The sequence below is a fragment of the Scylla paramamosain genome, chromosome 3 (assembly GCF_035594125.1).
Source record: "Scylla paramamosain isolate STU-SP2022 chromosome 3, ASM3559412v1, whole genome shotgun sequence".
NCBI lineage: Eukaryota > Metazoa > Arthropoda > Malacostraca > Decapoda > Portunidae > Scylla > Scylla paramamosain.
The window spans coordinates 9,561,362-9,573,974 of record NC_087153.1 but is presented as its reverse complement, the minus strand read 5'-3'; the positions used below and the strand labels follow the sequence as shown (position 1 = coordinate 9,573,974).

The window sequence follows — 12,613 nt, the reverse complement described above, 5'->3', positions numbered from 1 at the left end:
AAAAATTTCCCGCGTAACGTCTTAATCACCAGCCACAACAGTCCCTAAGTTCACCGCAGCTCTTTGCCACCAGACGACATGCATGGACCTCACAACACGCATCATCTTTTGCTCCTTGCCTCTAGTGCACGATCCAAGACCTCATTAGCCTGTCATTCCAGACGCAACTCACCAAAGAATTTCCTCAGCCGCTCGTCACTCATTCACTCCACGCTTTGAAAGTAATGAGAGCGTCAAATTCTCCTCCTCGACAGACTGATGCCTATTTCTCGTGAACGGGAAGACGAGAACAGGGAACAAAAGCGAGGAAGATGACGGAAAAAGTGAGTGATTGATTCAAAGCAACAAGATATTGAGACAAGAGAGAAATTATGGACAAAGGAAGATAGAGATACTGAAAAGAGAGAAAGGGTGGAGGAAGGGAGATTGAGATGGTGTATAGATTCTGTGAGAGCTAAGAATCATCATCATCATCATCATCACCACCACCACCACCACCACCACCACCATCTGAAACTCCCGCAACATCAAACAGAGGAGATGAAAACAATAAGCAGTGACTGGAGGAAAGGATGAAGGTACTGGTGAGGAAAAATAACATGTCAGGAGATATGCAGTACAAGGTTGATGTTTTTGTAAGGAATTAACACACACACACACACACACACACACACACACACACACACACACACACACAGGCAGACTAGCTTAGAGGAGAAGGAGGAGGAGAAGGAAGAGGAGGAACAGGAGAAAGAGGGAAATGAGGTGAAGAAGCCGAGCCCCTAACTCTTGTCTCCTCCTCTTTATCCTCCTCCTCCTCTTTCTCGTCCTCCTTCTCCTCCTCCTCCTTCTCCTCCTCGTCCAACACAGACGCCACTTTACATCGTCTCTATTCTCCACGACTGCCTTCAGCCATCGCACCGGCAGCAGGAGAGGCGTCAAAACAACGATATTTGGAACCTCGGAGATAAGTCGCGTTTACTTGGGTCTCTCTCTCTCTCTCTCTCTCTCTCTCTCTCTCTCTCTCTCATCTCTCTCTCTCTCTCTGATGGTGTAGAATCCCTGAAGAACTATCGCCTGAATTATGAAAGCATCCTTGAAAACCGCATTAACTTCGACTAATACGTTGGAAGTTGATGAGATGAGGCCCCGAAACGTTATGAAATACGATTTTAGGTCTCTAGGTGAGTAAAGCGCAAGGTGAAGACAATTAAACTGAAGGAAATGGAATGTATACAGCAAATTATTCTCTCTCTCTGTCTCTCTCTCTCTCTCTCTCTCTCTCTCTCTCTCTCTCTCTCTCTCATCCACCACCACTTTTATGGATTTTTTTATCTTTTTAATGCAGATTCTTTCATGGATGGCATTTAAAGGGACAACCATCCACTCTCTCTCTCTCTCTCTCTCTCTCTCTCTCTCTCTCTCTCTCTCTCTCTCTCTCTCTCTCTCTCTCTATCTATCTCTCTCATCCATTCATCCACATTATTTCCCACCTAACACTACCACCGTCACCACTTTCTCCACCTCACGCAACGCCACCCAAACTTTCTCCACCACACACGCCTCACTAACTCCACCCTCACCGCGCACACCATCCATCCATCCATCCACCCAGTATGTTCTATTGTCTCAGGCTCGTTGGCTCAGTTGGTTACTGCGCAGTGCTCTCATACCGGGGTTCGATTCCCTTACTGGTCATAATAACGGGATTACTTTTTTCACAGTTACGTAGAAAATATATAAAAACAAGAAGAAGAAGAAGAAGAAGAAGAAGAAGAAGAAGAAGAAGAAGAAGAAGAAGAAGAAGAAGAAGGAGAAGGAGGAGGGACGGGACACAAGGAGTTCGATTCACTCCTTTAAAATTACTAACGGACAAAATTATTTCTTTCGTTCAGTTTCATATAAGAAATAATATAGACAAAAAAAAAAGGGAAAGAGATAGGAACATTAAAAACAGATAAAATAAACAAATGTGAGCAAGAAACTTTTAAGTATTTACAATCTCATCTCACTACGAATTTTCACCTGATCCAAGACGAGAGAGAGAGAGAGAGAGAGAGAGAGAGAGAGAGAGAGAGAGAGAGAGAGAGAGAGAGAGGAGAGAGAGAGAGAGAGAGAGAGAGAGAGAGAAACGTGATGGCAGATTAAGCCTTTGCAAGATAGGATTTAAGAGTTAGTCTGCAAAGTTAAGTTCCTGACCTGCCTCACCTCACACGACACTGCCTGGCAAATCCTCCCATTAACTCTCTCTCTCTCTCTCTCTCTCTCTCTCTCTCTCTCTCTCTCTCTCCTCTCTCTCTCTCTCTCTCGGGGAAGGATAAGACTTCACAATTTTATATTTCTCAACTTACGGGCTGTTAGAGAGAGAGAGAGAGAGAGAGAGAGAGAGAGAGGAGAGAGAGAGAGAGAGAGAGAGAGAGAGAGAGAGAGAGAGAGAGAGAGAGAGAGAGAGAGAGAGAGAGAGCAATATGACGTAGTAGAAAATGAGTACGAGAAAATATCAGAATGAAACTATTAGCCAGTTGATGGAAGATAACTAACTAAAGCCTTCTCGGCAAGGAGGCCACGGAGGTAAACTGTTAGTGAGGAGAGTATGGGGAAGGCGCTAAAGAGAACCATCACAACTGGCGAGTCAATATATCCCGAGGCACCGTGGCTGTACCTAAGAGGCGCTTATGAATCACCTACATGAGTGAGGCAATGCGAAACGAGGGAATTGTAGTCTGAGTTTGCAAGATAAGATAAGGTAAGACGCATATGTAAGGGGAGGAGGAGAAAGACACATTGCCACTCTCCCTTGTATGACGCAAATAGGTAATTATGTAAGCTGCCACACACACACACACACACACACACACACACACACACACACACACACATAGGAGCGAGCGAGAGCTTGTCTTTGCTCTCCAGGCAGTTTTGGAAGCCCTACGCGACCATTCCACCACGCCCTCCCTCACCTGGCGTCCCCTCCCCTGGCCTCCCTCCACCTCAAGTTAAGCCCGTCCTCCCGAAGTGCTTCCACCCGCCCACCACCACCACCACCATCGCCGCCGCCACGCACTGCCTCCGTGCCTCGCCCCCCTCACCCGCCTCACAATGAGACACTCCTCCACGGGTTCTATTATCTCAAATCCCTGTATTGTTTCCACGCTGCAGAACCGTCACCGTTCCCTCCCTCACGCTAGTCCCTCCCCCGCCGAGTCTCAAACCAAGAGTCATCGCCTCATCCCGCCCGTTGATGTATCACGGAACACATGTAATTATCCACCGCGGTGAGGAGCGACGGTCGTGTCATGTCAGCGTCTTCATAAATCCGTGATGTGCTTTGCTCCATCTTTGTCTTGAACTCGCGTGTAAAATTATTCTACAGTTCTACGCTGAATCCCTGTTAAAACTGCTCTGGCGGCCACTACCTGCTGGTGACGTGTAAGACCGCACTGCTGTGTAGTAAGGGGCGACACTCACCTGATGAGATGCAGGAGTGCCGCGAGGACTCGGTCACACCTGGTTCAGAAAAGAAAAGTGTTCTGTTGTTCCTTTTGTAAAGTAATGTTTCTTACGTCACAATTCCACAGACAGTAAAGTTTCCTTTATTCCTCACAAATTAGTTTGTCAAACTTTTTTATTATCAATGTCAATCTGTGTCTGCGACAAGAAAATTTCTTATCTTTGTAGTCACTTGCACGAGTTCATGTCGCTGCCTCTCACATGTAAACACAGCACAGTTTTCCTCGAGACTAACGCGCCAGTCTCGAGCTCAAAAGTTTAAGTTACCGATCCGCCACATAACCACGAACTCCGAACTCCCACAGCCTACACACGCCCAGCACCCGCCCCTTCAGTCTGCTCGAGGGCCACCTCTCACTGCACGAGCACCGTAGGTAATGTTACTTCCCCAGCAGGATCGGCCACGGATGACCCGGCCACGGACGCCCGAAACACGAGGACTTGCTAGCAGGGGGTTCAGCCGACCCCTACAGGATCGCTGGGCCCCATACGCACAGCCGATCTCTTCTGCCTCTACATCATTTCTTCAACTTGTGCATCTACCAGTTAAAAAAAAAAGACACAGCAACCTTCCCAAGTACACAAGAGACTTTTAATCGTCCTCAGCAGCGAGGAAACTTGGTCTTCACAAGTTTTATCAAAGTTTCGTTGGAGCAAAGAGCGTGGCGAGGCCTGGTCGCCGTCGCCCACGACAAGTGACGGGTGGTGGATGGCACCGCGAAACTAACACTAATGCTGACGCTCGCCCGCTGACTGACACTTCACCTGCTTCAAACGGCCGCCGTCCTGGTCGGTTTAACTCGCACGGCTGCCGGCGCCACACTGCTGACTGCTGTTCCCCTCGCTGGTCTTCCCCTCGGGCCCGCTCGCTCCTGCCCTCGCCCCACCTACGCCGCTCCCCTAACGCCCACCCTCCTTATTGACCCATCTCACTGTTCTGGCAGGTGAAAAAACATTCACCTCATTATACACTCATCATCCCAGTCACCTCTGCTCATCCACCACATCTCACCTAGGTTGGCAGTGCGTGGCTTCGGCAACGACGGACGGTCAGCCTACCCTCCCCACTGGGCTGAAGGGCACGGCATAATGAAAAATTCCTCTTCTGGAGGGAATGCTGCTGGCCCGCACCCGACTCCCCAGATGAGCTGGTGAGGCTCTTTATTTCGATGGAATACTAGAATACTTTATATTTCCCTTTACTTATCTCATAACACACACACACACACACACACACACACACACAGAGAGAGAGAGAGAGAGAGAGAGAGAGAGAGAGAGAGAGAGAGAGAGAGAGAGAGAGAGAGAGCTACTACATGTACTTTACTCCATGCGTCTTTTCAACGCACAGCAGTAGCCACCTAACACACTGGTATCCCTCACACTGTCAGTTCTGGGATTGTGATCAAACCTTCATGCACCCACACCTTGCCAGGAGACTGACGCCGCCCGCCTCCTGTTGCTCCCCAGATCGAGTTACTTATATATCAGCTAACAAGGGTAACACTTGCGCTGGGTGGGAGGATAAGCTCTCTCTCTCTCTCTCTCTCTCTCTCTCTCTCTCTCTCTCTCTCTCTCTCTCTCTCTCTCTCTCTCTCTCTCTCTCTCTCTCTCTCTCTCTCATTAATGGTGCAGAATCCTAATCCTCTCACTAGAATGATAAAAAAAAAACACACAAATGAAAACCCCTATAAACCCCACTAGAACCAGTGAAGTGGTAGAGACAACACGCAGAAACATTTGTGAATATGATTGTAGTTCTTTGAGAAATGCCTGAGGGTGACAGTACTACCACATTCCCTTGCCCTCTACCTACCAACACCGCTGTAAGGCACTCTAACCACAGACACACTGCGATAATAAGGAAGTCATTATCATCATAGGTTTACGCAATTCTTCTGCACAACAAAGGCTTCCATAATGGTTAGAGAGGTTAAGTCACATCCCATACCACACCAGCTTAGGCCATCTTAGTGAAATTACCAGATTGCAGGGTAACAATCCTGTTGCTGGTATCTTTTACTTATTCTCTGTAAGTGGTACTGAGGCAATGCAAAAAGGAATTAAAACCAAAATGTCTCCATTCAGCCAGGGATTCCATTCCAGGCCTTCTTGGCTGTGAGGTGACTGTCCCCCACTGCATTAAGGTTACCAACAGACACATCAATCCAGTACACATCCATTAGCTACTTGAAAATGTTTCCATAGGGTGTGACAACACTTTGAACTAAAAATTTTGTTCCATACCTTAACCATTACTCTTTCATAAAAACAGTCTACAATTGAATAGATGACACCAACCTTAAAAACTTTTCCTTACCACTGTTTGTTATTGTAGTTTGGATATTTTCTGCACTATCTTTCTTCTAAGTTTACATGATGATTTAGTGATGCAAGCCATTAACGAATGGTACCAATACAACAGTGAAATACTGGATAAAAACAATCCAAAGATGTGTTGATAACAGACAGAGCCAAGATACAGAGGCAAACTGCAATGCAAGACAATATAAGGCCACCTTCATTAGTAAGGAAAATATGAACCACCATCACATGCAAATATTGATAAGTAGTAGTAGTAGTAGTAGTGTGGGTATAGAGCAATGAAGTGCATTAAGTATCCACTATAATATTGTGCCAACTGGAAGGGGGAGGGAGCAGAGTCAGAGTCAGACTTCTGACTCCACATCTCTGGTGGTAAAATATAGGCAGGTCCACAGGACCTGCCTATATTTTACAAGTAGGTTGTCAAAAAAAAATTTTTTTAATAAAAAATAAATAAAAAAATAAATAAAAAATTAGGAAAAGATATTACTTTATCATGATATTTATTAAATGTTATATGTTTATATGGAAAAATCATTTATTATTTTCCATGTTTCTATACACAATACAGTGGAACCTGAGTTTTCAAACTTAATTAATTCCTGAATGCCATTCAAAATCCAAAATTTTCGAAAACCTAAACTATTTTCCCTAAAGAAATCAATATAAAAAATAATTTAATCCATTCTCAGACATCCATCCACCATGTTCTACTGGACAATGACTGATGCTCCCACTGCTAAGATGGCCACTCCACAACATATCAAGCTTAGAATTTTTTTATCCAGAAAAGATGTATTGAATGAGCTTAGTCACAGAACTCATCAAAAGATATTCTTTAGACCATGCAGGTATTCTCTTTGTCACCAGTCAAGTGAGGGAAGCCTTACAGAGTGACAGACAGGAGCAACCCACTCACCGCCAAAATGAAGGTGATCATAACACTTAGACATCTTGCTGCTGAGAAAAGCTACTGGAGAAATGCAGTTGTGCACTAGTGATGTTATGGTGGGCCATAGAGAGAGCCACAGGAAGCTCAGGATTACTCCTGAGCACCGAATCGTGTTTGTTTACATTGAGGTTCTTCAACGGAATCACATTTAACTAATTTCAAAGACTGAATTACTGCTTTACCCTGCGTCCTCCTCCAAATATACAAAAACAAAGGAAATATTTATAGAAACTATATATTAATAATAAATAGCAGCTTTAGCTATGTCTCGTAGTATTTGAAGTCAAGTAATTTTGTTCAGAAACTAAATTATGGTACAGCAACTGGAGCAATTACGAGTTAAAATTTTGGTTTGAAAACCAAGTTGTTCATAAAGGGAGATGTTCACTAACTGAAGTTCAACTGTATTATACATGGTGCATTAAATGTGAGTGAATTCCTAAAGACACATGCAAACAACATACTGCAGTGCATCAAATGTGGATGGATTTCCAGAATACAAGCATATGAGGCAAATTTATCATTAAAAATCAGCAAACAGTATGCAACATGTGCAAAAGATGTGAGTGAACTCTCATAAGTGCATGCTAACATTTTCAATTGGTTCAAAACAAGAAATGCAGTGCAATAAATGCAAAATGAGTTTCCATACACTATATGCTAACAAGGCAAAAAATATTTTACAAAAATGGTTCAAGGCAAGCAACACAGTCCAATAAATGTGAATAAATTTTCTTTGATAGAGTACACACCAAACAGGCAAAATTTTTATTAGATATTAGTACACAGCAAGCACCTCAGCAAAAGATTATCCATTTTAACAGTAAATTATGTTACAGTGAAAAGCAACCATTCCATAAATGTGAAGCATACTCTATACAAGTTTGGATAATGCTCCTGTAAAGAGTTAATTTTAGAGGAGTGAGAAAACTGGCAAAGACAACTCATAATGCCTAACTTCATGAAAGCTGTTTTAGCTACAGATGAGATGTGAAGTTTCTAGTTTAGACTATCAGTAAAAGGACAGACTGAGGATATTCAATGTAGAAGGGGTGAACAACAGTTGAGTGTCATTGAAGAAGTGGGGATAGGTGTCTGAAAGATTGTGTCAGGTTGACAGATGGAGGAAATGAGGCATTAAAAAAAATTGTTTGCTCTGGCCTAAGCTGAAATTTTAGAAAGATCAGGTCAGGCGCTCTGTGGCTTTCATGTGTGAGTTGTTTAATGTAGTGGTATCATCACCATAGGATTGGATAGGACAAGAAGTTTGGATTAAGTCAATGATGAATAATAGAGAGTGAGTGACAGGACAAAACCCTGAGGAACACCACTGTTAATAGACTCTGAAGAGCAGTGGCCATCTACCAAAGCACCAATAAAATAGCCAAAAAGGAAACTTGAAAGAAATTACAGAGAGGATGGAAGCCATAAGAGCCTATTTTGGAAATAGGACTCGATCAAATGCTTTTGACATGTCTAGGGAAACAGCGAAAATTTCACTCAAATCCACTAAAAGTTGATGACCAAGACTCGGTAAGAAAGGCCAGAAGATCACAAGTAGAGCAGACGTATTCCATGATGGTCAGGAATGCAAATAGAGTGCTGTACTAATTGCTCTGAATTGTGGAATATAGCAAAGTTGGAGGCTAGTTCACTGAGTTGGTCAGTGAAGGGAGAGAAAAGCTAAAGTTGGTGGTGATAATTGAAGTCTCCAAAAAATTAAGAGTCAAGATGTGCTCCACTTTGGGAATTAAATGGTCAAAGAATCTTTTAGTTATGGGAGTTAGGTAAGACATATACAGCACAGATGAATTTAGTTTGAGTGACTAGCTAAAGTCAAAGCTAGAGGGCAAAGAATTCAGAAGACTCAAGAGTGTGGGCACTATAGCAAGTTTTGTTGTGCACATACACACAACATTCAAGCTTTGGATTGAAAATGAGGATAGAGAAGTGGTTAGTCAGTTGCCTCTGACACCTGTGTTTTGGTGACATGACAATGAGTTTTAGTAAAGGAGAGGTGATGTTTCATATATCAAAAATTAGATCTAAGGCCATGAATGATGAAGAAAAAGTTAATAAAGGAAAAGTTGAGAGGGGTGTCAAGGCATTTAGGGTCAATACCAGAAGCAAATAGTCAAATAGCAAATAGTCCGACATGTGGATATTTACAGTCCCTTATCCAGACAAGGACTCCAAGGCTGGTATAAGTCACTATATTTTCAATTTTTAATTTTGAGTGAAAAGTATGCAAGTGTTAGGTGCATGTACCATTGTGTGAAGCAAGAGAGTTGTCTTTAGAGATCAGGGTGTGATTGCCCCTGTATGCTGTGAGGTACGAAGGGAAACATCTAGATGTCATAGCTTTGTCAAAGGTAAATTCACAGCACCCTGTGATCCAGTGCTTATGAGGCCTCCCCAGTAGTATTATCAGCAGTGTTACAGCAGATGTCTACTGCCTCTTGACTCTTATCAAATTAATCTGTGCTGTGTCCCTGTTTATCTCTCTTCAGTCCTTGCTATGTTAAAGCCATCAGACATCTGGATACATGAAACAGTTCTGGATTAATGCAGAAAACTTGCTTACTCCATCCCTCAATGGATTCATGCTATTGCGAAGGCACACAGTGGTTATACAAAGTACTAATATAAAGAAAATTAAATGATGTTAGTTTTTATCCATTCTACAAAATCTACAATTTTATCAGTTATTATTTAACTATAAAAACAACTGAGTCTCAGCAACTTGGCAACAATGATCACCACATGACAATGGCAAAGAACTGTATGTACTAAGCTGCAATGTTCAGTCAGCTGTTTACTCCACAGGGATGACTAATGAGGCAAAGGATTATTACTGAAAGCCTGCACCACAACCACTGGACCCAGACCTGCTCTACCATCAGCCTCTTGGTGTACTGAGAACATGGGCAGGAGAGAAGTGGCAACAGAGTGCACCAACAGTCTGCCATGGTGGCTGACAGAGATTTGAGTTTGTCATTGATTAAATGACTTATATTTTTATTGTTGAAAAATAACTTTTGCAAGTCAATTCTTATAATTAGTGAAGTTTTAAGCTTCATTTTAGTTAAATAAATTTACCAGTTAGGATCTAAACATGCTGAGTAGCAAAACCACATATCAGTAACAAACCAGTCACTGGTCAAACCTTTGACACTTATTCCTGATAGATATAATTAGGTATATGACCATCAAAATACCCATAACTTTCACTTTCCCTCACCTGTATAAAATTGTCCCATCTTTATGTATATTTGCCAGATCATATAATTCAGGCAACTCATTCACCTCATCATGAAGCAATATATCCACTTTCAATCAACCAACAAATGTCTGGGATACATTTTTGCTACAAAAATAATGGATAGAATCATCCATTAAGTCCATAAGTCACCAGAAAACACAAGATGCACCACAAATTTGTTAGCTGACTGAAACTACAAACCGTTCCATGCAAAGAAAACTAAATGTGCACAATCCAAGAAAAACATTCCCGCCTCAACAATGAATGAAATGAATGGCTAATTACCTAACAGTTTGATGAGGTTCTCGCAAGTTCCCTAATTATCCAAAATACGAGACAATCCTGAGAAAACTGCCCTCCAACTCGTTTTTTTTTTTTTTCAGCATTAAGGTAAATAATATTTAAGGTAAGCAAACAGTGGAGGCCTCGGTAGGAGGGACTCACCTTGGTTCACTACGGGGGCAGAGTCGAGCTCTCTGATACTTTCTGTAGCAATTACTGCAACATGCACAACTTTCCTATGTCAATTTTCTCAATGAGCAACTCATAAGTTCACACCCTGTACTCATCACTGGGTAAAATTTCCCACTCTGAGCCCTTCCCTTCAGAGGTAGAGAGACCCCTGACTGGCGGGCTGGACACTGAACTAACCACTCCTCACTCACACTCCAAAACGAACTCAATCCACTCACAAAGCCACTCTTTTCTCCATTAGATGAGTGACTCCCTCCTTTCACTCCACCGATACTAAGAATACTGTACCGCGTCTGCACTCCATACAAAAAAGGGGTGTCAAAACGAAGTCACAAACACCTGACACTAACACAGCGGCGACAGCTATAGAGGGCAGCACTCACCTGCCAGGTGTTCCGTAGGGGCTCCGATCCTCTTTCTGGCCCAGCAGGTGAGATTACCGCCCAAATGTGTTTCTCTGAATAAATGAATGGATGAACTTTGATTCAAATATGAGAGGTTAGTGGCAGGTGAGGAGACTGAGGACCTCAACAGGTGGGGAAGTTGGGATGATCTCTCGCGGCGGTGACAGCTGGCTCAGGTGTGGCCAGACAGCAAGCAACCCTCATCCACCTTCCCGTTTTCAACACCGGCATACGTTTTCATGAAAGTGCATGGCAATAATCCACGGGGCTTCTAATAATCAGTAAAAGAGTATCTGCACCGCATCTTCTGACTTATTGTCTGAAAGTTCCTTGCACCATCTTTCTCCTTGTTTTTCTTAGCAGATTAGTGATTAGCCACTCCAGAATCACGTAATATCTTCACGCAAGTAAAATCATGTAAATGACATAGTTTGTATCATTAAAATCCTGCTTCATACAGCACAGTGAGAACATTTCATTTTTTTTTCTATGACGTTTATATTATCATGTAGAGTTTCTGATATAAGGAAACGACTATCCTGTACCCTTACAACAACGTAAAAACTACCTACGGCGTTAAATAATATAGTTCTTACTTTGGCCGGGTATGGGTAAGGGACAGTCTGCTATTGAGGGAGAAGATTCACATCGGTTGGTAGTGAGGAGAAATAACCAATTAATATCTGGTATGTATCGGGGACAGTGCTATGAGGGAGGGGAAGACTCGCATCGATTAAGGTAGCGAGTTGAAATAACCTATAAAATAAACGACGTCCCTTTTTACCCAAACTGCCTTTCCTTGATATCCGATAAGGCTGTCTAGTCACTTTCTCTGCATACACCAGTAGTTGCCTCAATATCCGATGAGACTGTCTAGTAACTTTCTCCACATTGACCAACTCTATATATTGACTCCATTGGATTAGTGTGTTGTCCTTTGCGTCCATGAACAGTTTGGGCAGGATACGAATGCCAGCGGAGAAGAAAGATGGTAGGAGCACCCATACCAATATTATAACCGAGTTGGTCTTGCCGGTGCGCAAATATCTGAAGGGTTTTGACAACTCTTCTACGTCGACGAAACTGCTCCCTAACAAGGCTATTACTATTATAGCTGTAAAATCATCCGTGGGAGATTATATTATTATTATTATTATTAGTAGTAGTAGTAGTAGTAGTAGTAGTAGTAATTATAATAATAATTATGTTCCTAACACTATTAACACTACTACTACTGTTATAGTAGTAGTAATTATAATAATAACAACTATGTTTCTAACACCGCTGTTACTGTAAAATTAGTTACTGTACCGCTGTTACTGGAAAAAAAGAAGTATATGCCAACCCGTTGAGAGAGAGAGAGAGAGAGAGAGAGAGAGAGAGAGAGAGAGAGAGAGAGAGAGTGAGAAATTTTCATGGGATGGCATGCAATGAGGCCTTAACATCTATGATGAACTCTAGTGTTCCTCTGATCATCTGATAATGAATGTATACTATAAAAAAAATAAATAAATAATAATAATAAATGAATAAATAAATAAATAAAATCTAGATATAATACTGATGTCACACTATTTCGTAAAGGGATATACAGGACCGGTAGTGTTTTTCCCTGAGCATCCCTTTGTCACATACATCAGTGTGTTTTCATTTCATAAAATACACAAGGGCAATAACACTCTTCAG

The 12,613-nt window shown here is 42.4% G+C and overlaps 1 long non-coding RNA gene across 1 annotated transcript in view; it reads right to left on the bottom strand.

The window, feature by feature from the left end:
* The window catches only part of LOC135090083 (uncharacterized), a 147,465-nt gene extending 136,067 nt beyond the window's left edge, over positions 1 to 11,398 (bottom strand). The window contains exon 1 of the long non-coding RNA XR_010261756.1: positions 10,494 to 11,398. This is a non-coding gene — a long non-coding RNA (uncharacterized LOC135090083). The remainder of the gene's footprint in view (positions 1 to 10,493) is intronic.
* Between the last annotated feature and the right edge of the window lie 1,215 nt (positions 11,399 to 12,613).